Source organism: Chrysemys picta, chromosome 7 (assembly GCF_011386835.1).
Source record: "Chrysemys picta bellii isolate R12L10 chromosome 7, ASM1138683v2, whole genome shotgun sequence".
Taxonomy (NCBI): Eukaryota; Metazoa; Chordata; order Testudines; family Emydidae; genus Chrysemys; species Chrysemys picta.
This window is the reverse complement of record NC_088797.1, coordinates 53,317,053-53,344,627: the sequence shown is the minus strand read 5'-3', so window position 1 is coordinate 53,344,627 and position 27,575 is coordinate 53,317,053. Positions and strand designations below refer to the sequence as shown.

At 41.3% G+C, this 27,575-nt stretch overlaps 1 protein-coding gene across 10 annotated transcripts in view; it reads right to left on the bottom strand.

Annotated features, from left to right (window-relative positions):
- The window catches only part of RHOA (ras homolog family member A), a 73,402-nt gene that overhangs the window by 23,592 nt on the left and 22,235 nt on the right, over positions 1-27,575 (bottom strand). The window contains exon 2 of one of the 10 annotated variants that reach the window (XM_065553177.1): positions 22,591-22,718. The exons of 5 other annotated variants lie outside the window; for them this stretch is intronic. The gene's annotated coding sequence lies outside the window, so the exon portion shown is untranslated. Of the gene's footprint in view, positions 1-2,122; positions 2,220-2,779; positions 2,920-9,743; positions 9,868-22,590; positions 22,719-27,575 lie in introns of those variants that run through there. 4 more of the 10 variants (XM_065553179.1, XM_065553178.1, XM_065553180.1 and 1 more) reach the window with 4 other exon arrangements.

The following is a 27,575-nucleotide window of genomic DNA, read 5'->3' as shown; positions in this document are numbered from 1 at the left end:
TATATATATATATATGTGTGTGTATATGCATCCGAAGAAGTGGGCAGTAGCCCACGAAAGCTTATGCTCTAATGTATTTGTTAGTCTCTAAGGTGCCACAAGTACTCCTGTTCTTTTTGCGGATACAGACTAACACGGCTGCTACTCTGAAAGAAATTCAAGCCACTGAATTAGTAGAAGTCACTGGCTAACCGCTTGGAACCAGAGCTTTTTGAAGTATGACAAACAGTAGCCTCTTCTGCAGGTGCAGAGAAGATGTTCCTTTATTCCAGTTTATTCAATTGGTTCAGTTCAATGACTAGCTTGTTCACAGGTGAGATACCAATTGGGAGTTGAAAAAGCAAGAAAGCTTATTTTCTTTTTCTAATCTATGCATAAAAATGAGGTGGGAGAGGAGGGGATCTATGAATTTGAAAAACCTGAAAGACAGATGACCAGAAACGATAAGTACAATTCACACTACATTAACAATTACATTTAATACTTCCTTAGTTTTAACTGCAAAATGTTTTAATAAATGTACATAAATAAAACTACCTTAAATGTGTTAGATACTTTATTAACTAAGGCCAACAAATCCTGAAGCACAGCATCAGACGATGTCACCTAGCGCTTGCACTTTGAGGGGTTTAACAGCAACTGGGATAGAACATTCTGTGAAAAATATTCTATACATGTAGAATTAAAAGATTGTTTTTTTCTGGGGCTTTATATGGAACCTATGCATTTCTTAGAAAAGATTCTCTACAGCAATGGAGCTTAACAGGAGCTTACTATTTTTTTCCATTTTTATAATGAATCACTTTCCTTTTCCCCTCTGCAATTACATAGGGTTCTTTTAAAATAAGCTTGCTTGGCAGCTTCAGCTACTGGAGAGGAAACCCACACCAGGCTCACCCTGCACAGCATGAGTCAGATGATTAGTTTCCATGGAAGGGATTCAACGATGACATTTCCTTAACTCAGCCCAAGGTCTCTAGAAGTTATCACACGATCTTTAAGACACAGTTCACTCCCTAAAGTCACAGTAGGATACAACAAAGTGGCTCCTGTTAGCTGAAAGTTAGCACACCAATATCTCTGCTCAGCCAGAGGGTATTTCTTGTGGTGCACAGAAGCATTCCCAAGACCATGTCTACTCAAAACATGCTTGTAAAAAGAAGCTAAGTGAATATGCTAGGAGAATGGAAAAAAACGGACATTTCCTATCTTAAATGTATGTCTCACAAAAGTGTGCATTTCCTTTTCCCCGCCATCCCCCTAATTCAGTTTCCAGATGAACCATGTTTTAGGCCTGTCGTTAACTTGCAAGTTCAAGATTCCACAAAGATTGTGGACAATTTCTGAACCCTCTGTGGACGCTTTTGGATTGGATTTGTTAGCTATACCTGTAATATAGCTGAGGCATTAGAGCTGATCCTGGAGAGTCAGTTGTGGGAATAGACTTCCACTATGGCGTAGATAGCACTAATAGATTTCAATTCCTAATGGCAGTCAACCCAGCCCATGATGTGGCTTCACGATGCTTTGGGGATGGAGGTCTAATCGTGAGTGGGAAGAGACCCAAGTCACAGAGCTGCGTCAGTCCCCATTAACAGCACTGGAGAACATGCAAAATGGGGACAAAGAACCTCCCCAGCCAAGCAACAGGATAAAACTGTGTTGTTTGCTAACAAATGACAGAAAGGTAGTGCTGCACTTAATGGTATCCCAGAGAACAGGGATCTCTCACCCACCTACGGCCAGGCAATGGGATAAGAGTATACCTGGTCTTTGCTCTTTGTGCAGACAATGGACAGGCCTTAAGACGGACCTGTTTGTATATTAAAATTGGAAGCCACTCAAGCTGTAAAAATCTTTTTTCAGCCCTTACTGGCATTGGTCCAGCTCCTGTTGCTTCCACACTGCCAATGTTCGCTTCTCTAGCAATGATGGCATTATTGCAGCACCCATATAAGGATCCTTGGCACTGGACACATCCTCTGACCATTTTGTGACAGATATGATGAACAAAAGGCATATTTTTGAGACTACAGTATCCACATTATAGAAGTTATCTGCATTGTTGTGAGCCAAACCTTGGAAGCCTGAAAACTTGAAAGATTATTGTACTGAGACATACCAGTTGTCGTGGGCCCATAGAATATCCATAGACCTTTCAATCAATAAATGATATTGGCATGTGTGTGTTCCTGGCTCACGGGCTGGGTTTCCTGCAGAATCTGGAATCACAAGGGGGTGATTCACACAAAATACCAATACTGGCTATACAGACACCCACCATCTGAAGCTTGACCCCCCTGCTGCTCCTCCATCAAAGGGGTATTGACTTGTTTTACCTGCTTCAGGAAGCCTGGGAAACAAAGGCTCCACAACTGTATAAAGTGTCAGCATGAGCTGACTGCAGCACCTCAGGTTGGATTAAAAAACCCAACATGAACCTGTAAACTAAGGTGGGGGGGGGGGCAAACCCTGCTCGAAGGGTCTAAAGGGCTCAAGGTAAGCTCAGTATGTGTTTAGACCTTAGATTGTTTTAAAATAGGACAAAAAACATCAGAGAATCTAAAATAAATGTACTCCAGAGTTACAAACACCTCAGGAAGGGAGGTTGCTCGTAACTCTGAAATATTTGTAACTCTGAACAAACCATTATGGTTGTTCTTTCAAAAATTAACAACATTGACTTAATACAGCTTTGAAACTACTATGCAGAAGAAAAATGCTGATTTCCCTTTATTTTTTGTTTAGTAGTTTACATTTAAAACAGTACTATACTTGCTTCTCTCTCCTGCTGCCTGATTCCGTACTTCCGATTCCAAACAGGGTGTGTGGTTGACTAGTCAGTACGTAACTCTGGTGTTCTACTGTACTCTGCTTTGTGAAGATGCCCAGTTCATTGGTAAACAACTGTTCCTGGAGAAAGAGTGAAACTGCATGTGTTGAGCTAGGCCAGAACTGCTGGGAATTGCAGGGGGACTGCAGCTTAAATCCTTGGTCTGGGGGAAAAGGATGTGTGTCCCTGGTGAGTGACAGGTGACAGCCAGAGGCTTGAGACCAAATGGGGGTCTCTCTCTTGAGCAGACCATGGAGTGGGTCATACAGTCATAGGGTTAGAAGGGACTGCAAATGTCATCTAGTCTAATCCCCTGCCAAGATGCAGGATTTGTCATGTTTAAAGATCAGAGATGCAGTTACCCCAAAACTGTGACATTTAACTGTAGGTGGAACACATAGTACTACTTAGACTTAAGGTTGCCCAACATTTCCCATTATAAGACCATGATTTTAGTTGCTTATAACTTTGCCATATTTTAACCTTCGAGGCTGAAGTTTTTCCACACCAACTGTCTGCCTCAGATTGATTTTGGGGGAAAATTTCAGCAAAATGTTTCAGCTGTTTCTGAAATCATCGGGGAAGAAAAAAAAAAAACCCCAAAATTCTGACAACCATTTTGTTGAGAAGTTTTGGAACAGGGACTTGGTATATTGCTTGTGGGGGACTGCCAGTGTGCCTTTTGCTGTGCCCATGAAAAAAATTTTTTTGGGGCTAAATTATAAACCTTTGAAAAATCTGAGATCCCACCTACTTGGAGACTTTTGTTAAGAGTTTGTAAAAAGCAACAGAGGGTCCTGTGGCACCTTTGAGACTAACAGAAGTATTGGGAGCATTCAGATCATCAGATCTGAAGAAGTGAGATTCTTACCCACGAAAGCTTATGCTCCCAATACTTCTGTTAGTCTCAAAGGTGCCACAGGACCCTCTGTTGCTTTTTACAGATTTAGACTAACACGACTACCCCTCTGATATCTGTTAGAGTTTGGCACCCTGCTGGACACCAGAACGGAGAGCAAGGAGACTGCTTTTTCTATGCTCTCAAAGCTCTCTCTACAGGCTCCGTAGCAGCATGGAGCAGAAAGTGGCTTCACTCAGATATAGAGAGGACAAGCATGGGGGAGGAGGGGAAATGACAGGTGGGGGGAAAGACTGAATGAGGAGCCCAGGGGTGGGTGACTGGAACTAGAAGCGTAGGGGAAGAGTTGAGAGGAAAACTGGAAAAGGCTGGAGAAAAGGGAGGGATAGGGGGAGGGGGAAAATGAAGGATCTGTGACCACTAGAGCACACTTCCTTCCAGAACCCAGAATGGAGATTCATGAGCCCCACCCTTCCTCTGCTGTCAGCAAATATGTGTGAAACCCACTGGCAAAGCATGAGTCTCATCCCCCTCTGATGCTTGTTCAGAGGATGACTAAACAAAGAACCCTGAGACAATGAGACCCCAAGGTCACAATGTCAAGAGCAGAGCGCTAGGCCCAGCCCCCAGGACAGGAGCCACTTGTGTGGGATGGCCTCGCTCTCCAGCTCCTTCCCCCCTCACCACGGTTGACTTGATCTCTAGCCCCATCAACAGGCCAGGGCAGGCTTGCTCTCCAGTCCCTTCATAAACTTCTGGTGTTAAAGATGGAGTAACTGTCTGATGGCAGGTGACATACACTGATGGGCACCAGGTGAACCTGTAGCCAGCTAAGGGAAAGGATAGTCTTTAGAGTAAAACGACAGTCTACAATAGTAGAAATATCCACCATCTAAGATATATGATTTGGCTGGGCCCAGACAGAGAAATCTGTAGGAAAACGGTCAACCAGAAATGTCTGGGCCATTTGGGGGAGATGATGATGACTCATGCCCTATCCAACTGCATCTTCCATAGAACCCGAGGTAATAGCGGGATAGGAGGGAAGGCATAGCTGAACTGATCTGTTCAAAGTAGCACAAAAGCATGCCCCTGTAGTCAGGGTGGATTGACTGAAATCATCAAGTGGAAAACCTTGATTTAAACAATCTATTTTACTCAATTTCTCCATTTTGTACTTGTAATTTTCTAAAGAAAGGTAAGAACATAAGAATGGCCCTACTGAGTCAGACCAAAGGACCATCTAGCCCAGTATCCTGTCTTCCGACAGTGGCCAGTGCTAGGTGCCCCAAGGGGAATGAACAGAACAGGTAATCATCAAGTGATCCATCCCCTGTCCCTCATTCCCAGCTTCTGGCAAACAGAGGCTAGGGACACCATTCCCGCCCATCCTGGCTAATAGCCATTGATAGACTTATCTGCCATGAATTTATCTAGTTCTTTTTTGAAGATTCTCTCTCATTGGTTGATATAACTATTAAAACATGTTGCTTTACAACTAAACAGAACCTTTACACTTTGGTACATTTTTTTTCTACCTACAAAGTTACACTATAATTATACACATTTATTTAAGCAGTTATATAGCTTAATATTTTCAGATTCCTATTAATTGTACATTTTTAGTACATTAGAAAATGGTGAATGATATCTTATTTACTAGTTAACTATTTGCTTGGGATTTGTGACAAGCTGCATTAGAATGGCAACCTGAATTTAAACAAACACACACACACACCCCGACAAATAAAAATGTTTATTAAAACAAAACAACCTTAAATGTTTTGGATACATAAACTTCTCTTATCAAAACAATATTTCACATTTACAACTAAATGATTTAACCACCACCACACTTGGACAGCAAGAATCAGTTCTGCCGAATGTCCATGGCCACCTTGTATGGCTTTATTCCAGGCAACTAAAAGCTCCACAGGGTTATTACTGATCTGGTACATCCAGGTTAATCACGGATGACCGTGTGGCTGCCACCAGTCCATGGCCAGGCAACATCCCTTCCTGACCTCAACCCTGATCTTCAGGGTTCGATGTGTGAGGGACTTTATCTCTGATGCAGGTTATATGACTAAAAAGTGCCAATCCGTGGTGGTTGATGATGACTTAAATGCTCTCAAGGCCAGTTCTCAGTAATTCATCCCGATTAAAATCAAACCACTTTATGCCTAGTACTCACTGCTGGCAAGGCATATGAAATGCCTCCAGCCTCCTGATGTCTTGTTTAAGCAACATCCATGTTTCTGGTCCATATAAGAAGACTGGAAGTACATGGGTTTGATAAATCTGTCCTTTTGTATATAATTTCACTTTCTTTTGCTCTCCACATCCTCTGGAGATCCTTCATGGCTGAGGCTCAGCCTTCGGTGTCTGGCTGCCTGTGCTCATTTGATGTCAATTTAATAAGTGATTTATTAAACAGAAGGATTAACTATAGTCAGTTAATTAAACTGATTATTTCAGATCAGCCTGGGAAAGTTTTCAAATATGTCTAAATGAAAGTGACTGGAGCGTAAGCTCTTACTCACCTAAATCTCTTGAAAATGAGCCAGTCTCCTAAATTACTTAGGTAGTCCTTCAGACTTATAAAATTAGTAAGATCTCATCCCCTTCCCTCCTCATTTTTATTCACAGACTGGAAGGGAGAAAAGTTTTCTTGCTTTTTCAATCCTAATTGATTTCTCCAGTTAGTCCAAATGAAGAAAATATTATCTCTATACCTGCAGAAGAGACAACTGCAGTCAAAAGCTGGTTTAGCACTTTTAATAAAGTCTAGCTCCAGGGGCTTTAGCTAGTGACTTCCAACAGTTCAGTAGTGTGAATTTCTTTAAAACATCATCAGCACACATGTAATGCTTGAATGGTTCACCTCCAGCCCTGAAATTTAGTATGGTTGGCATAGTATGGATGATTATTAGATGTTCATGTCAAAGCAGCATCTTCTTCAGCAGTTAGGCATCTACCCTGTTGAGAATATTGGCAAGAAAATGCAGTTAAGTGCTCGATCCATCCACTTATTTATTGCCTGTAATTTAATTTTGTCATTGAGTATTCTTCTTCATTGCTGTTGGACTTTGCAAAGAACTTCAAGAGACATCAGCAATATAGAAGCAATCTTTCTGCGTTTGTCCAAGACCATGGAAATAAGTTTCAGTATATTCAGTGCATCTTCTCCAATTCCCTTTAGTCTGATGTTGATGCTTGCCCGAATGAAACATCATGAGAAGTGTTCCTTCTCAGGAGGAAGCTGCATTGAAGATGATGAAAGGAACATGTCTGAACATGCAGGATCTTCAGGTCGGTAAACTTTTTTATTTCATACTTCTTTTTTAAGGACTGCCTGTCTTCCTTCTGGACTATTCTTGAATTCTCATGTTTGAGCAAAAATATATAGTTGTTACTCTGTGGCAGTGGTCTCCAAACTTTTTTGATCGCACACCTGTATCAGTAAAAAAATTTTGAGCATGCACCCCCAATATATGTATATTTATGTATAAATTATATACATGTACTACTGTACTAATATATTATGTACATTATAAAACAAAAAATAGAAATTAAAAAAGGATGAGAAAGATGAAAAACTATATTTAAAATAATTTTGTATTTTATTTATTAATGTTACAAAAAATCTCTGCTTTCACAAAAAAATTAATATTTTTTAATGAGAACAATGATTGAATAGGTTTCATTATTTCTGAAAATCTTGGTTTAACACTTTGTGATACAGTAATTCAAAGGACTGGATTAGGGTTAGAGTGCGGGAGGGCGTTCAGGGTGGGAGTACGGGAGGAGGCTCAGGGCTGGGGCAGGCAGGAGGTACAGAGCACTTACCTGGGGCAGCTCCTGTTTGGTGCAGCGCAGCACTGCTCCCATGGCCACGATTCTGGAAGCTAGCCCCCCCCCCCCCCCCCATCCCCAGGCAGGCAGGGCCACCCGGAACGCAGGGGCTTTAGGGGCTGCAGGGCCCTGGGCTAAGGGGGCCCTGGCCTGCAGCTCTAAAGCCCCTTTTGGAATGCGGCCCTGCGAGGACGGGCCGGAGGACTCAGGAAGAGCAAGGCAGCCGCGCAGCCAGCGACCGGAGAGAAGCGGTGCTTTCCCCTTCAAAGCGCCGCTTCTCTCTGGCCGGCTTTGAAGGGGAAAGCACCGCTTCTTTCCGGCCGCTGGCTGCCCCTGCTCCTCCATGGGCCAGAGGACTCAGGGCCGCATTCCGAAAGAGGCTTTAGAGCTGTAGGCAAGGGCCCCAGGGCCCTGCAGCCCCTAAAGCGCCTGCATTCCGGGTGGCCCTGCCGGGGGGCAGAGGAAGACAGCTTCCCTGCTCGCTCCCTCACTCCTCCGGCCACCCCTTTTTCTTCTCCAGCAGTGCACCTCCTGCCGTGCCACCCTTTTGCTCCAGCGGCGCACGTCCCACCGTGCCCCCCAATGGATTGTCTTGTGCACCCCACTTTGGAGACAACTACTCTAGGGTACTATCATTTTAGATACAGTTGTGATAAAAAATAAATAGCTGAAAAAGGCAGATCTTCCTTTTACAATTTCACCTTGAAAGTAGTACTGAGTGTCAGTGAATGCAATGAGTAATACTAAATGAGCAGTATGATGATAATAAATAACTGCATTGACTTATTTTGTTTAGGGGAATCCATCCTCAATATACAGGATTCTGAAAGACTATCCACCTTCAAGATCACCATCATTTTCTACAGTTTCAGAGTTATCTGCCAATGATAGTGTTTCAGTCACATCATGTATGTCACAGAGCCACAATATATCACCTGTAGCAAAAAGAAAAAAATTCGCCATCCAGAAACAGCCACAGATAAGTTTGTGATAAGAACCAGCAGATTACAAAAAAAGAGGTAATGGATTAAAAAATTGCTCGGTTTGTTTATGCAACAAACTCTCCTTCCTGTATGATTGAGAACCCACACTTCATTAACATGGTTCAATCATTAAGACCAGGATACACTCCACCCAACAGAGCAGATGTTGCAGGCAAATTGCTGAATAAAATGTATGAAAGAGAAATTGGGCAGTGTGCAAAAGGTCTGGAGGGTAAAATTGTTAACCTGAGTCTTGATGTGTGGCGCAATGTCCACAATGATCCTGTGGTATGTGCTTGTGTGACAACAGAAGAAGGGAATGTCTTCCTTGCATAAACAATTGATACTTCAGGAAATGCAAACGCAGCAGAATACTTACAAGTAGCAGCAGTAAAAGCTATAAAACTGTGAAAAAAAATTCAAATGTCTAGTACGCAGCTTGGTCACAGACAATGCTACAAATGTATCCAAGATGAGAAAAAAATTATTTAGAAGAGAGTCCCAAGCTTATAACATATGGTTGCAGTGCTCATTTGATGCACCTCCGAGCCAAAGACTTCAGTATTCCAGAAATAAAGGCTAATGTTGTTGAAATTGCAAAATACTTCCATAACAACCACTTTGCAGCAGCTGCTCTGAAAAAAGTGGGAGGAACCAAGCTAACTCTTCCACAAGACGTGCAATGGAACTCAGTAGTGGACTGTTTTGAGCACTATATCAAGAATGGCCTAATCTGTTGACAGTTTGTGAACAAAATCGGGAAAAAATAAATGGCACTGTCACAGCCAAAGTTCAACATTGGGCTTAAGAGAAATGTTGAACACATGCTGAGTACCCTAAAGCCTATTTCTGTAGCCTTGAACAAAATGCAGCTGTTTTATTGCTGATGCTGTTGAAATTTGGAAGGAACTAAGATCTTAAAAAGAGAAATAGGCAATGACAGAGTTAAATTACAAGCATTAAAAAAAACAAATGGGACAAGCACCATCTCCAGCTCATTTTCTTGCAAATATTCTCAGTACTCGGTACCAGGGTCAAACCTTAACTGCTGAAGAAGAGGAGTTGGCTATAACATGGATATCCAGCAATCATCCCTCCATAATGCCAACTATAATAAACTTCAGAGCTAAGGGAGAACCATTCAAGAAATATGTTTGCTGATGATGTTTTAAAGAAAGTCACACCTGTGAACTGGTGGAAGTCACTTAAGCACTTGGATTCAGAGACTGTTGAAGTGATAATCTCACTTTTAACAGCAGTAGCTTTTTCTGCCGGCATAGAAAGAATATTTTCCTCCTTTGGACTAATTCATTCCAAATTGAGAAATCGTTTGGGACCTGAAAAAGCAGAAAAGCTTGTTTTTCTTTTCCAGATTATGAACAAAGAGGAAAATGAAGCTGAAGATGACTGAGTTAGCTGCAGAAGCCAATATTTTAAGTTTCTCATGTTGGCCTGGCGGACAGTCCGTTTAATTTTTGTTTTTTAAATATTTCATTTAACTATTTTAGTTAAAAACAATTTTAACCAAAAAAAAAAAAAAAGATTTAAAAAAACTTGAATGTTTAAATTCAAAAATAGATATGCTTGTTTTGTTAAAATATTATAGGTTTGCTGTTGAAGAAAAAAATCCAGAATGCATAACGTTGTTGTTTTATTTAACTAAAACAACTTAAATGTCTGTCTCGTGATGTTCTCCTCCTAATACAGAATGGCAAGAAAATCCTCCAAATATTAATGATTAACCTGTTGAATTGGAGATATTTATGAAGTCCTTGGGAGGTGAACTATCTGTTAAACAATCATTAGTTTTACAGCTATATCAGAAAATGAATCTGAAAAGTTTTCAAAATAAATCACTTTAAAAATGTATAGTGGGTACTTTCTAAAAATGACACCTACATCTCTGAGTTGTGAAGAATATGTATTAAGGTTATAACAATCAACAATAATGAACTTTTATGTAGAAATCCATGATTAAATAGCGTCTTCCTGACTTGTGATTTAAATCAATTTGATTTAAATCAAATGCACCCCGTTTCCCGTCAATTTTTGCACACTGTTCAATTTTCCTCTCATACAATGTATCCATCAACCCTCCAGCAAATTCAGCTGGAGCATAGCCTGGTCGTAATGCAATATTTGTTCTGAACAAGGTGAAAGGGAGAATTAGTTGCATAAATGAACCGAGCAACTGGAATTTGCTAGTCCTGATTATGAACTCATCCATGATTTGTATGTTTAGTTGCAGCACTGCTGGCAGTACCAGCATATGATTCTGAAGTTGAAGACTTTGCAGATACTGGACACTGAACCTCTTATGTCTAATCTGGACTCTGAAATCAAACGGCAAAGTCACGTCACTCTTCACTATTAGTCCATTTCTTAAAAAAAGACCAATTCCTCCTGCTGCAGCTGTTTGTATGATATAATTTATTCTAAACCCAGTTTTATGGGAAAATAATTGATCGTAAGGATTATCTAAAATCTATTTAAACCCTTATCTCTAACATACAAAAGAGCTTTGGGGGGAAAAAAAGTAAATGCCTAATAAAACTTCACTTTTAAACAGGAAATCTACACCTAGGATGTCTGATTATACTAAGCAATGAAAAATCATTTCAGAAGACCAGCAGTAACAGTAAAAATGTAATTGATAAATACCACCAAAACATACCAATAATCTTTTGAACATAAACATTTTGAAATGCATAAATTAATCAATCCAAAATACATTTACTAGCATAGTAAGACATGGTAGACAGTCCATAATAATTGTGCAAAAATGTTTACTACCATTAGATCCAGATTGTTCAGTCAAATCCACACCACCATCTTCAAAGTCAGTCAATGCTTTCTGAGGAGCATTTTTCGCAATGTTGTTTCATTTGGGCAACGAGGCCTCGTATCTCTATGTTGCTGCACTGTTTAGATTTGGTACGTATACCCTTTTTACTTGGAGATTCAGAAATTTCTTGAAAAATTCCCAAATAGGATTTTTTTTTTTTAAACAATTTGTAGCCATGGCAGGTTTTTTCCTCCACTTCCCAGGTGTTAAAATCAACACTAAATGCTGCACTTTGAAGAATGTTGTCCCTTCTTCCAGTGTTCTCACTTTGACACCAGTGTAGCTTCTTTCTGGTTGCATACTCTGCTTCTTCTCCCTTGTTACATAACTCCTCCCTCCCCAAAAAAACAAAACCAAAGAACTAATAATCCAAGACTTCTTCTCATGTAACGCACATGCCTTTAGCACTGCAGTATTTCATTTGTTTAGAGACAGAGAGGGAAGCAGTTAAGAAATTAATGGATTTCTGTTTGCGTACACACTCAAGGTGACAGAGTACAACCATTTACTTGAAGTGCTCAGAACCATCTAGAACCAAGGGCTGGTAGTTAATAGGCAGACCAGCATTTCTCTATGAGCTGCAGAATATCTTTCCATGGCAGGGGAAGTCAAATATTCATAGTTTGAGAACTGAACCAAATCAGAGCTCAGAGAGAAATTATAAAACAGGACTACGAGACCATAGATGAGCTCAGTGCATGATCGTGATGAGATATATGATGGTGTCTCCTGAAGTCAGAGGCTGGGTCCCAAAGCCTGTGATGAGTTTGCCAGTCTCCTAATCCTAATCTCACAGCCACTGGGTCCCCCTCAGGATCAAGACCTTAATACAGTATGTGATCTATTGTGCCATATTTATAAAGCTTGACCTCAAAAAGTTAGATGTTTTCTCTTGATTCTTTCTTTATATAGAAAAAGTAGCCTTTAACTCAAAGTTTTTGACAGAGGCTCATGGATTTAGCATATTTATTTTTCATTTAAATGTTTTAAAAGATCATAAGTTTAGGTCTTAACATATTTTGCATTAAAATGCAGATTTCATTTTAAACAGATTTAAGTTTAAAAAGAAAAAATTATAATGTAAATAATATAAAAACTGATTTAAATAAAATCTATTTTTATCCACTCTGTCTAGAATGCTTTCCTTGAGCTCCCCTGGATCAGATACGTTGCATTTCCTATTTGCTTCAAAGTGGGGGTTCCCCACTGAGTGAAAGTGCTGTACACCCCTGAATCATATAATTCCCATTCATGATCAATAGCAAAATGATTGCTGAGGCTGTCTGACAATGAATTCTGGGCTCCTGGAAGGTACACCACTAATAAGTGATATGGTTTTTGATAAACCAGGTGCATAAGGTGACCACTTCTTTATATAGGGGGATGAATCTCAGCAAGTCTCTCAGACTGGAAGGCGTTCCAGAAGAGTTATGTGCATTCTGGTCTCTCAGGGCATCTAAGAGGCCTGTGCTGTGTCTGTCCATGTGAGCTCTCCAGCCTAGCAAGGAGAGATCTGTAATTATCTTGTCAGAAAGACACCCACATACTTGGCCAGGATCTTTCCATGCTGGGAATTGTCACTATGTGTTCTTGCTATACTTGCTTGGCACATATACTGTTCAGAACCAAGCCTGCAGGTAATGGAGTGGAATCTGTTGAATGGCACAAAGTATGTACATGATTTTATGAGCACCAGAAGAGAAAGGCAAATCCGAACTGATGTTTGAGGGTTGCATGTAACCTGGTCTATCAGGTTGCTCATGGTATGAAATCGGTCTACTGGGAGATAAGCCCTTGACCTGACTGAATCCAAGGTTGCTTCTATAAATTCTATAATCTGCATTCGGATCAGGATAGACTTTTCCAAATTCTCAGACTCCTAGGGATGACAGAAGATGAAGCAGTTTCTAGGCAAGTCCTGCCAGTGAGAAGCCAACTATAACTACAGGAAGACTGTGAAGCTGTTTTGTCTGAATTGTGCTGATACTATTAGAAACACTTTAGTGAAGACCCTGGGTGTGACTTCGAATGCAAGTACCATGTATTCAGTGGTCAGGACCCACCATAAACCATCTTTCATACTGAGAGCTGTGAACTGTGTCCTTTTCTAGGGATGGTAATATCAATGCCAGTTTACCTATACAGAATTTTAGTTTGCAAATAAAAATGTTGAATTAGCACAGGTTAAGGATGGGTCTCCATCCTCTCTTCTTTTTGGGAACTAGAAAATATTTGCCAATAGAACACTATTCCTTGGAGTTGTAGAGATACTCACTATCATTCCCCATTCGAGGAGAGATTCTACCTCCTGTAGGATCTCCTCATGAGAATGGTCCCTGGAGAGAGATGAGAAAGGGGTTTTTGGAGGGGTAGGAATTGAAACTCGATAGTATAGCTGGAATGGAGGATATCCAGCATCCACTTGTCCGTTGTTATTGTACTCTAGTTATGGCAGAGTACTAGACAGCCACAGGACACGTGAGGAGTAGGTTTCAATATGGCATTAATAGTGGTTGACAGAATGTTTGAGAGTTGCAAAAGTGCGTTTTGGCTGGTGGATGAGGTTCAATTGATGTGGAAGGGGCAGGTGGAGCATTCTCCTTTTGTACTCTGTCTTTTATGTGGCGGTTCACAAGACTGCTGATGGTAAAATGGCTGAAGCACAGGCCTTTGTTGGTAGGGATGTTTGTAGTATTTCCTCTTTAGGGATGGTGAGTACATATACATCCAGGGAGTGGAGGGCTACCCTGGAGGCCTTAGTGAATGTAAAGGCCCATCAGTCTTTTTGTTGAAAAGGTTGGTCTCATCGAAGGACAAGTTCTCCACAGTGTTCAGGACTGCTCTGGGAAATTGAAGATTGTAGCTGTGATTCCCAACCCATGCCATCAACCTCTATGCAAGTGTTGGCTGCATCTACCACAGATTACAGTCAAGTTCTGGCCACCTGCTTTCCTTTTTCAATAATGCCCTGAAATTGAGCCCTAGCCTGCTGAGGTAATTTATACTTGAACTCTACAATTTTCTCAATTCAAAATTCCTACTTATCCAAGAGTGCTCAACAGTTCAATATTCGAACCTGGAGGCTAGCAGATGTAAAAACTTTCCTCCTATTAGGTCCAGATGCTTATTGGAGGGTAGGGGCTCTTGGGTGTTGCTACCTAGATCTTTCTGGGGCAGCCTGAATAACTAGAGAGTTCAGTGCGGAATGGGTAGACAGAAATTCTGATCCCTTTGCTAGGAAAAAGCAACACTGCTCAGCTCTCTGGGGGTAGGGACGCATGTTGCTGGTATATGCCACACAGCTCTTGCTGGTTCTAGTATGGCATCATTCACTGGGAGTGCTACCTGGCTGGACCCTGCAGGATGTCTAGGAGCTTGTGTTGAGTGTCCTGGACCTCCTGTAAGGAGACCGAGCTCCTTGCCACCCTGCACAACAGCTCTTGGAGCTACTTTTTGTCATGGGGCGGGGGGGGGGGGAGGGGAGGGAGAGAAAAGAGAAGGGACACAAAGCTAGAGTGATCACTTCATCAGGAGATGAGGAAGATACCCCTATCTGTACTGGCAGACCTGGCTCACAGTCTTCCTCTCCTATAGTCAGGAGGAAACTCTGCTTACTCTCTTGGAGGGGAGGGGTCCTTACGAGACTGCACAGACCCATCCTGATGATCATGCATATACGTCCCATGGGTCCCAGGAGGCTGGTTCCAGGAAACTCTCAATTTCCTGTCTGAACTGATCTCCTTCAGAGGAGACAGCGATGGTTGCTTCAGTAACTCTACTTCCCGTGATGACGAGAAAGCCAGATCCAGCTGAGTCAGTAGTACCATCACTTCCACTGAAGGAAAGTCTCAGATAGTAGACAGGATGGGGTATATACTTCTCCCATAGTGTCTCCAGGTGGGATCAGAAGAGGGATGGTCTTGACAACAAAAAGATTGCAGATCTGGGAGAGCAAAGATATCCTCTGGAGTGTTGCATCCCTCCGCTTGCCCTGAAGCGTGTGGGGTTTCTGTCCGCCCAAACTGACAGAACCAATGTAGGAAGGCTCTGGGTTGCCACATCCATATGCTATTGTTGTAGTACTGCCGGTGGCTGACGTTCCCAATGAAAATTCTTCATTTGAATTGGCAATTCTCGGCCTCTTGACCCAGATGGTACTACTAATGAAGTTATTGTTGGTAAGGAGTCTGGTATCAGCAGAGCCTTGTCCCATGAGCCTTTTTATCACAGTCCTGGAAGTCAGAGCATCCTTAGTCTTTGGAAGATGGGTGCAAAGACTTGTCCAACATGATCAGAGTTTGGGAGGGATCTGTCCTCTTCGGAGTTGACTTAGAGAGGGATCTGCTCTTGTGCTTATGAGACCGATCCCTGCTCTACTGATGAAATCTTGACAGAGGATCCGTAGGTGTGATCTTCCTTGCTCCCAAGTCAGGCCTTGTGATAGATGGCACATTCCTTGATACTTTGTCCAGTGTACTAGGGGAAGGTTGGGAGGTGGCCTGGGTCTGACTGGGCCCTCAATCTTTTCCAGGAGGTGCTTTTTAAGTCAGAATTTCTGCATCTGTTGAGTCCAAGGAAGGAGTGACAGATACTGCACCTGGCAGAGGTGTGCTCTTTTCCAAGGCAGTACAGGTGGTCATCAGTGACTGAGAAGGAGTGGGGACAGGAGATACTTTTTAAGCCCAGTGTCCTGGGCATAATCTAATTCCTATACTAGAATCCAGAGGTGCTCCCAGACTGGGGAAATCTAACTAACCACTACCTATACTAATAAAATTAAAGCTGAAACTAAATCTGAAACATTTACAGGTTTGAAGACAAGATGACTGGAGAGAAAGAAGAAGCTCTAGATACTGGAGGTTCCGACTAAGGCCATGTGGCAGTAGAGAAGGAACTGAAAAAGCAGTTGGTCCACCCTGGCCCTTATACCCACCGTGCAGAGCATGAGGAGAACAGGGTCGCAGGTGTGGACCAACAGACACCGCTTGCAAGATTTCTCCAGTCTCAGGAGCATGAAGTATGTGTGTACCCACCCACAGTGAAATATAGATAGGGACCAGTACTCAACGAAGTTATAAATATCCACATAGCACTGCACTAGATTTCCAATGTAACAGTTGCGACACTTATCAATTGGACTTTTTTTTAAAAGTGGAAAGAGAGCTTTAGAGCCTTATGGGATGCGATAAAACCTACAGCTTTTCAGTACCAACAGAATTGGTGCCTTTGGATGATAAAATCCTGTGCATGGGTTTAGAGTCATGTTAACAGCACTGTTCACTATAAGGAACTTTTATAAAAATTAAAATCCGTAGAATCTGGACAGAAAAGGAAGCTACTAAATCTGGTTGAAGTTTTTCACCCACAAAATTTTCCAGCTGAAAAATGAAGTTTGATCAAAAATGACATTTTTGATAGCCAAATCTTGATGTAATTTTTCAATGGAAAATTTATAAGTTAGCGAAAATCAATACTTCTGTTTTTCAAAAATTAAGATGCGGTTCTCCTCCTGCCCCCAAATTTTTATCGTCTACTGCAATAGGATTGTGATAAATGAAAGGGGGGGGGGGGGGAGAAGGAGGAGAAAGAGCTCCCTTTTATGGGCCCAGCCAGCCAGTTAGCTATTAAATCCCTCTTAGTAACTGTTCTCTACTTGCTTTACGTGTAAAGGATTAAAAGTCACTACTACGCATAGGTAAAAGGAAGTGAGTGGACACCTGGCCAAAAGAGCCAATGGGAAGGCTAGAACTTTTTAAAATTGAAACAAAACTCTCCTTTTATCTATCTGTCTGTTCTCAGGGAGAGGCAGACAGGGCTGGAACCATGATGTAAGAAGCTTGGGGCCAAGTATGAAAAATCATCAGTATCATACCTAGAAATACTCATTCGAAACCTCAGATATGGAAGTAGATAAGGAAATGTCTAGGAAGACGCAATCAGGTTTATCTCCTTTTATTTCTTTATGGCTTGTGGACTCCTCTGTGCTAACTCTAGATGCTTTTGTTTTGCTTATAATCTTTAAGTTGGACCTCAAGAGACTATTCTTGATGCTTAATCATTGTAGTTGCTCTCTTTAAATCTAGCAATAGCTTAAGTTCCCAAAATGTATTTTCTTCCTTTTGTTTAATAAACTTTACCTTTTTTTAAAAAACAGAACTGAATTTGTGTGTCCTAAGAGGTTTCTGCACGTTATTTAATTAGCTGATGGCAACAGCTGATTTCTTTTGTTTTTCTTTCTCAGCTCTTCCCCGGAGCAGGGGTGAAAGGACTTGAGGGTTCCCCACAGAAAGTTCCCCAAGTGTGCCTTCCTGGGTTCTCAGAGGGATTTTTCACTTGGGTGGTGGCAGCATTTACCAATCCAAGGTCAGAGAAAGCTGTAACCTTGGGAGTTTAATACAAACCTGTAGTGGAAATATTAATTTTTAGAGTCCTTGCGGGCCCCCACCTTCTGCACTCAAAGTGCCAGAGTGGGGAATCAGCCTTGACAAGGATAAACACTGTTTCCCCTTGCTTCACCTTTTCCACTCTAACTTTTTAAAATGTCCAACTTTAGAGTGGGAAAGTTATAGTGTTTCAATTTTCCTTGTGCCACTAACTTTTCTAAAGATGGAGAAGTTAGAGGATAAAAGCCATGAAAAAACCCTGGACACTCACTGGCAAAAAAGGGGAGAACAAAACATTGATGTTTCATGAAAAATGTAAAGAAAAAGAACGACTGCTTTATTTTGAACCCTGTGAAACAAATTTAAAATTTCAGGAAAGTGATTTTCCATTTTTATAACAGCTTTAGAAATTACACTCCTTCCTATCAAAATATGCTCTCTAATCTAGAATTACAGCAAAATACTCTGTCAGCAGTGATTCAATAAAAAGAATGTATTCAGTCAGAGTTGTGATTAAAACTATGCCAAGTTTCTCTCAAAGGAAATGCAAATGTTTTTTCTTGGACAGTTTGCTTGGTTATAAGCAGGAATGTCATTGCCTGTGGAAACTCTCCAAGTGAAGTCTGGATGAAGAGAGAATATAGATTCTTGTTGCTGTACAGTAGTTAGTCTTGATCTAAAACCATAGGACTTCCAACTTTAAAGGAAAAGCATTTTGGAAATAGTAAAGCTTAAAGTGGGGTCTCAAATACTGGCTGTCCTTCAGTACTTACACAGTTCTCTATTATGAGCTCTCGGCCAAATTCAGAGCTTGTCTATACACAAACTGAAGCAAAAATATCTACCGTATATACTTGTTCATAAGCCGAATATTTTTAGTAAAAAGGGAAGCGCCAGAGAAGAGGGTCAGCTTATGAACGGGGATAGAGAGGGAGAAGTGGGACACAGCCCCTCCCGCCAACAGCGGGAGCAAGGAGAGGCAGCACAGCCAGAAGGGAAGAGGCGGAGCCAGAGTCTCTCCACTTCTGGTCATGCTGCTCTCCCCACAGGCTCCGAAGCAGCTGCAGCTCCGGGCCTGGCAGGCTGCAGCCGTGCCCCGCTCGGCCCCGCCCCCCAGAGCACGCTGCTGCCATGCTGCCCAGCCCAGCCGCCCGGCCCAGCCGGCTGGAACATGCTGCGGCTGCGCCGCCCGGTCTGGCCCGCCGGAGCAGGCTGTGGCCTCGCTGCCCAGTCTGCCGGAGCAGCTCCAGCCAGGCCAGAGACATCCTCCCCCGGCCCTCCCCAAATAAGGCAGGAAGGGATGGGATGGGGAGAGCGTGGGGGTCCTGGGCTAGGGGTGGGGTTGTGTGGGGGGTGGTCACAGGGGTTACTCCCCTGACTCCCAGCTCTCCCCCCCAAAAAGTTTCCCCACCAGTTGCTGTCCCGGCCCGTCAGGGTAAGCAGCTAGTGCGCCGGGACACTTTGTTTACTTAGGTTTACCTCCGTGCCTGCAGACGCTCGAGGTAAACAAACCATCGCGGCCCACCAGCAGCTTATCCTGATGGCCCGGGAGCCAAAGTCTGCTGATCCCTGAATTATAGGGATTTTCCATTTTTACTTATCGATCTTGGGGGTATCGGCTTATAAATGAACCGGCTTATGATCGAGGATATATGGTATATCTGTTTTAATTTACATCCTTAGTATTCTGGAGTAAGTATTCGCACAGACTTAAAGTAACTAAAGATATGAATTAAAACAGATTTAGTTATTTCGCTTTCAGTCTGTTTAGACAACCTCTCAGCCCAGCCAAAAATAGGTATCACTGTCATCTGCTTACATCAAGACTGAACTGGAAAGAGACATGACAAACGAAGAGGACAACAGCTGACCTCACTACCATGACTGACAAATAGAAGAGTCAGGAGCCTGCTTTCAGTGCAAGCCTACCTTGGGGAGGCTCCAATTCTGGTAACAAGAGTTGTGCTTTTCCAGGAAGGAATGACTAGCACTAAGAAGAATGGATTAGAAAGGGAAATGACAGAACCTACCATAAAGCCACAAGATTAAAGCCAACTACTAATGCTGTAGATTTATATTCCTCCAAAAAATGGAGATATTTACCTAGAGCACAGGGAATTGAGAGACTAATATATCTCTGTAAAAGAACGTCAAGATACTCAGGTGGAAGCTACTACAGAGTGTGCAAACTATTCATTGTTATTGTATAACTGAGTAGCCTGAAAGGTTCAATTGTGGTTTAAATCACCTTAAGAACCCTCCAGACCGGAGCTGTATGGAGTTCGAGAGATCCTGATTAGGGGAAAAAAAGTTCTTTAAAGAACAGCCAGCTGAAAAAATAATAATATGGAGCTCTGTGGGGGCAAATAAAACTGTTTATCAGAGATGTCAGATGAATGACTTGCCCATCATAGGCCTTTATTTCCTATCTATCTGACTCAGATGATAAAAGTTTATAAATAAAGTCAAAATCAAAGATTCTCACAGAAGTGTGCAAATGAAGTTAGTGTAAACAGAAAAACTGGAGTACTTTTCAAGATGCTACATACGACTGAAGTTGTAGAAAACAGTATTAAACAGAGAAATATTAATCATGTACCAGCAGACTATCGTAACATATGCAAATTAACAGATTAAAGGCTGTTAATACTCCAAAGTCAGAAAAGACTGATTCAGTGTGCAACTTTACTGTCCTCGTTACATTTTTTTTTTTAAATGGAATTTCCTAGAGGTTTGTTCTGAAAGAAAAGAAAGAATATCCACAGTATAGAAACATTTGCTAGATATCACTGTAATGATCTAATCAAGGGCTCCTGCAGAACTCTGCTTCATTCACAGCACATCATTTGTTAAGTTTTTCACTACAACAGCACAACCTATCCTACATCTGTGTATACATAAAATAGAGTTTTTTAATTAGTCTATTTTGCAGGGTGGATAAAAATCAATTACATTATAGCTCGAAGATATCTCATCATGGAATAGGGATTATAAATTCTAATTCTATGGTATGAGACAATACACTCATGTAATATTTAAAAAAAGGTTTGCAAATGAGTTCCAATAGTTCATGGATTAGGGACCCAACCTTATGGGGTTTCAGGGGCTTCTGTATAGATTATTTAGGTTAAGCTTTCTATCTACCCAATAGGACTCAGTGCTCAGTCCAGAAGATACCATCAAAGATGCTTAATTTTGCAGTTCTCAAACTGTGGATTTGTGTCTCCAGAGATAATACGCTGTTTTTTTAATAAATAAGTAAATAATATATAAAGGTGAGAAATAACAGACCTCAACCTTATTATCCCTCTGCAAATTTGTGTACACACAGTCAATCCCTTACCTCTCTCTAAAAGTGCAACATCTCAAAAAGTTCAATGAATAGAAGATTGTTGGGGGCGGAATAGATCCGGACAAGGAGAAGTCTGGAGATAAATGTGAGAAGGGAGGGACAGGAAGTAGAAACAAAAAAGTGAAACTGTTTGAACAGCATATTCCAGAAGTCTTGGTGTCTGAGAGTAGCCTTCATTGATTTGAGATCTACCATAGCATTCTCTCACTAGAAGGAAAAACCTATAATGGCAGCAGGCCATAAAAGAGACCCAGTTTAGGAATATTTTAATGAAGTTCCTCTACCTGTGGGTAAGACAGGCGTGCATGCAAAATGCAAACAGTGCAACAAAGAAATGCAAGGCCTGGTTGCCCAAATGAAACAACATCATGGAGAAGTGTTCCTTCTCAGGAGGAAGCTGTGTTGATGATGATGATGAAAGGAACATGTCTGAACATGCAGGATCTTCAGGTTGGTAAACTTTTTTATTTCATACTTTTTTAAGGACTGCCTGTCTTCCTTCTGGACTATTCTTGAATTTTCATGTTTGAGCAAAAATATATAGTTGTTACTCTATGGTACTATCATTTTAGATGCAGTTGTGATAAAAAATAAATAGCTGAAATAGGCAGATCTTCCTTTTACAATTTCACCTTGAAAGTAGTACTGAGTGTCAGTGAATGCAATGAGTAATACTAAATGAGCAGTATGGTGGTAATAAAAAAAACAACAACAACTCCATCATCCAGAAACAACCATAGATAAGTTTGTGATACGAACCAGCAGATTACAAAAAGAGGTAACTGATGAAAAAAATTACCCAATTTGTTTATGCAACAAACTCTCCTTTCCGTATGATTGAGAACCCACACTTCATTAACATGGTTAAGTCATTAAGACCAGGATACAGTCCATCCAACAGAGCAGATGTCGCAGGGAAATTGCTGGATAAAGTGCATGAAAGAGAAATTGAGCAGTGTGCAAAAGGTCTAGAGGGTAATATTGTTAACCTAGGTCTTGATGGGTGGGGCAATGTCCACAATGATCCTGTGGTATATGCAGAGACAAAGTTAAATTACAAGCATTAAAAAAATGAATGGGACAAGCACTATCTCCAGCTCATTTTCTTGCAAATACACCTCTATCCCGATATAACGCTGTCCTCCGGAGCCAAAAAATCTTACCGCGTTATAGGTGAAACCGCGTTATATTGAACTTGCTTTGATCCGCTGGAGCGCTGCTTTACCGCGTTCCATCTGAATTCGTGTTATATCGGGTCGTGTTATAATCGGGGTAGAGGTGTATTCTCAATACTCGGTACCAAGGTCAAACATTAACTGCTGAAGAAGAAGAGTTGGCTATGACATGGACATCCAGTAATCATCCCTCCATAATGCCAACTATAATAAACTTCAGAGCTAAGGGTGAACCATTTAAGATATATGTTTGCTGATGATGTTTTAAAGAAAGTCACACCAGTGAACTGGTGGAAGTCACTTACGCACTTGGATTCAGAGACTGTTGAAGTGATAATCTCACTTTTAACAGCAGTAGCTTCTTCTGCCGGCGTAGAAAGAATATTTTCCTCCTTTGGACTAATTCATTCCAAATTGAGAAATCTTTTGGGACCTGAAAAAGCAAGAAAGCTTGCTTTTCTTTTCCAGATTATGAACAAACAGGAAAATTAAGGTGAAGATGACTGAGTTACCTGCAGAAGCCAATATTTTAAGTTTCTTGTGTTGACCTGGCTGACACAGTCGATTTAACTTTTATGGTTTTTTTTTTAATATTTCATTTAACTATTGTAGCTTAAAACAATTTTAACAAAAACAAACCTGATTTTAAAAAACTTGAATGTTTAACTAAATTCAAAAATTCATATGCTTGTTTTATTAAAGTATTATGTTTGCTGTTGAAGAAAAAAAATCCAGAATACATAACGTTGTTTTAGTTAAATAAAACAATTTTAATGTCTGTCTCGTGATGATCTCCTCCTAATACAGCATGGCAAGAAAACCCTCCAAATATTAATGGTTAATCTATTGAATTGGAGATAGATATTTATGAAGTCATTGGGAGGTGAACTGCTTCAATTACCTTTGGTAAATGAAATAACCAATCATTCATTTTCTGATATAGCAGTAAAACTAATCTGAAACATTTCAAAATAAATCACTTTAAAAAATGTATATAGTGTGTACCTTCTAAAAATGAAACCTAGATCTAATCTCTGAGTTGTGAAGAATATGTATTAAGGTTATAACAACCAACAAGATTGCACTTTTATGTAGAAATTATGATTAAATCAAGTCTTCCTGACTAGTGATTTAAATCAAATCCACCCTGATCATTTGTATTACACATGTGCAAAATTAGATTGTTTTCAAAGGCTCCATTGCCACATCCAAACCATTTTTTTTGTTGCAGAACTCAAAGCCACTTCTCCATGAAAGCTAACTCCAAGCCAAATTAACTTTCCACCTCTAGCCACTGGCACAAAAGCTGCTTAAAGGTCACCAGAATCTATATAGTTTTTATAATGGAAGGAGTATGTTTCTTTCCACTCTTTATACTCAGGACATCTGATTACCGCTCAAGCTTTGAAATATACTCCTTTGGAGACAAGAAAGCCTGGATAATTTCAGTCTGATACAATTACCACAGTCACAAATCTCTGCCACAAAGGACATGGGCCTTGGTTATTTCCTCTCTTAATAGCCCACGCCGTGACAACTTTACTACTGCCTGAATATTGAGATGAGGTAGGAAGCAGCCTTCCAGAGCTTGGTTGTGTTGTCCCTTCAGTCACCTCAACACATACTGTCAAAAGGCACATTTCTAGGTGTTAAATCAACTGCCTTTAGCTGCACCCTGTGCCTCTCCAAGAATGAAAGAGTTCTAGCAGTACAAGCATGGGAATGAAAATCAGGAGTCCCAATTTATAATCCAAGCTCTGCCACTGACCTGATCTGTGGCACTGGACAAGGTCACTTCATGTGCATTCATCAGTTTCCCTATTAGCAAAATGGAGAATACCTACTTCCACTGGGATGTAGGGCGGACTGTTTGTAAAAAGCTTGTAAGAGCTGAAGTGCTGTTTATAGTCCTTCTCCCCACTTCCTGTGTTTTCCCTTGTGGGTGCCCCTCCTCCTACCTACACAGCTAAAACCTTCAACAGGAAAGCCCTATATTATTTTAGAAAATGGGAGGAGATTTCCCCCCCCCCGCCCCACACATACAAGGTTCCAGATGTACACCAGTGGCCGTTGGTACAAGACTGACAACACCATATACTCTGGGTGAATTCTGCGCCACTGCACAATGCAGAATTTTGCAGAAATTAATGTTGGGAGAGCAGAATTTCCTTTTCCTCCCACAGAAATGGGCTGCAGAGATGTTGGTCACCACTAGGGGCTGCTGGACCGGGCAGAGCCCAGCTTGCAAATAAAAGACAAGGCTGGGGGGAGGGAACTGGAGGGATCCCAGCAGCTGCAGTTCCCAGCACGCTCTGAAGGAAGGAGGTGGCAGCGTGCAGGAAACTCTTTGCAAGCCAAGGCCCAGTATCAGGCGGTTTCTCCCTCTGGATCCCTGGGTTCTAGAAGGGTAGTGGGTGAGTGTGTCTGGGCCAGGGGGCCCCACAGCTGGCTTCTGGGGGATAGAGGGTGTGAGTGTCTGGGCTTGGAGGGAGATGTGGCTAGGCTCTGAAGGGTAGTGGGTGTGGGTGTCTGGGCTGGGAGTCCATGCAGCTGGCCTCTGGGGGATAAAGGGTGTGTCTGGGCTGGGGGAGACAAACTTGGGGGGGGGGATTAGAAAGCACCTTGGTAGAAATCTTCCCTCTTGAACATATTGGGAACCTCCTCTGCAGCACTTTTTTTTTTTAAGCAGTAAGAGAACCTCTAGTCTTAGGGCTGATCTATACTGAAAACTTACATCCATATAGCTATGTCTCAGGGGTGTAAAAAATCCACACCCGAGAAACATAGCAATGCTGACGTAACACCTGGGATAGACAGTGCTAGGTCAACAGAAGAATTCTTCCCCTGACCTAGCTACTGCCTCCCAGGGAGGTGAATTAACTACAGTGATGGCAGAATCTGGTCTACACTAGGAAATTAGGTCAGTATACCTACATTGTTCAGGGTATGAAAAATTCATACTGCGGAGCAATGCAGTTAAACTAACCTAATCTCCAGTGTAGGCAGTGGTAGGTCGAGAAAGAGTACGTATGCTGGTGGGAAAACCCCTCCCCCATCAGTGTAGGTAGTGTTTTCATTTGAAGTGATCCAGTGGTGCACTAGCCCCACTGCAGCGTTTCAAGCATAGACAAGTCCTGCAAGATGCAGATACACCAATTTAAATGTTCAGTGTAGACGAGCCCAAAGATTAGAGGTTCTCTCACTGCTACTGAGCCCTAACTACATGTGCCTGTCGCATTGCCAGTATGCTGTACACAACTATAAATAGGATTCTCGAATTAAAGGTTTATTTAGGATGTTTTAACAGATGTACAACTAATTTTCTTGCAAGCCCCATGACGAAAATATTAACCATTACAAAATGAGCTTATCACTTAGTTTAGAGAAACATTTACACTACCCAAAATGTGCAGCTTGAAAATTTTCTTACACAGAGAAAATTTTGTCTTTACTAACATTTACAAACCCAGAGAAGTCTGTCAAACTTACGATTACTACCAAAAAAACACCTCCAAATATAATGTTTGTTGTAGGTTGGGTTTTTTTTGGGGGGGGGGGGGGGGGGGAGGGGGCAGGAAACTGTCTCTGAAGAAGTCATCTATATGCTACCCTCTGTTTGACAAATGTCCATTGCTGAGTATATTGTTCCCACAATTCTGTATGCCTGGATTTAGCATAATTTTTTTTCCTTTGAAACTTCCAAATTTTTCCTTTTTTTAAAAAAAGAAATCAATTTCCCATCCTCAGCCATTTCGCTTCCACTCACCCACATTCTCCCTTCTGTATCATTTCCATTTGTATTCCCAATCTTAAACCCCAATGTAAAAAAAAAAAAAAAAAAAAAAAAAAAAAAAAAAAAAAAAAATCACAATAATGTCAGTCTCCAAATAACAGATCTGTTTGCTGAACCTCAACCCCCTGTATTCTCCCTTCCTAAGTATTTGGGAATACTTACCTTTTTGCAGGGCTGGAGACATACCTTCTCCACCCATGGAACCTCAACTCTCACCTTTAGGAACAGTCTATTATATTACGTTTTGAGTTAAGCGAGGAAGATTTACACAGAATCCATGGAGATTCCTCTGCATCCATTCTTCAATTTCTCAAGATCGCTCACTCCACAACTCTACTCAACACCCCCTAAACATTAATTTTCTCTATATTTTAAATATTAAGCACAGCTACTACACATACACGTTCACACCAATCAAAACTGAATTGTGTATTTTCTTCTCATTAATATAATTATTCAACGCCTCATTTTGGATGATGTCCAATAAATCCCTTTTGGTTAATCTTCAGGTATCTGAGCTCTCCTGTTTCACAATACCACATCTGTCACTGACTTTTCTGTAGAGGGTCTCTTTTCCTACCCTCTTTTTCTTAGGTTTCACCATCGGTCACGATTTTTTGTCAGTTATTCCCTTCTTTAGGGTCTATGTGAGTGATACTGAAAGCTTAATTAGAAGTCAAATGGAAACCCCCACCCTACAGTGAATTTCTGACCTTTTAAGTGTTGCTAAAATTTCACCCAGCTCTAATCTCTTTTTTTAAAGAAGAGAGACGGTTTTGGACAAACTTGAGCTTGTGGCTTTGGAGTATAAGTTCTGAATGTTCTCTAGCCTTTTTCATAGTAAATTCATTTTGACAACAGTGATGAAATTTCATGAAGTCTATAGGCTTTGTGTCACCTCTTCCACAGAGCTCAAATTTAACGACCCCTTAACTAAAGTTTGTGGATACTAGGATTTCCTCCTTCAACTTTTTCCGGCAGACTTCAATTCTAATACAGTTTCTTTTCTCTTTTCCATGCCATTTACTGTGAGCAGAAGCTCTCTTTTTTGCTTCAACAGGACCATGGGACATTGCAGCTGTCTGTTTTGCTCTGCTGTTTCTCCCAGTCCTGCTTCAGCAATAACTACCTATTACTTTTCTTCACTGCCACAATCTTAGGGTAATCTCATTTGCAAACAAATTCAATTAGCTTTATGCTGAAGACTCATAGATCCACCCATCCATTCCTTCTGTCCAAACTAAAATCTCAGCCTCTCTGCCATCTCTGTGCAGATGTCTGTCAGCTCACGCTTAACATGGCTATGATAGAGCTCTCCGCCTGCTCCTTTCTCAATCACTGTGGACAACACCACATCCTGTCTGTAACTCAGGTCCATAATCTGGGAGTCATCTTTGATTTGGACCTTTAAGTCCTCATATTCAAGCTACATCTAAACCTTGCAGATTCTTTCCACATAACATCTTTAAGATAAAGTCTTTTCTATTCATCCACACA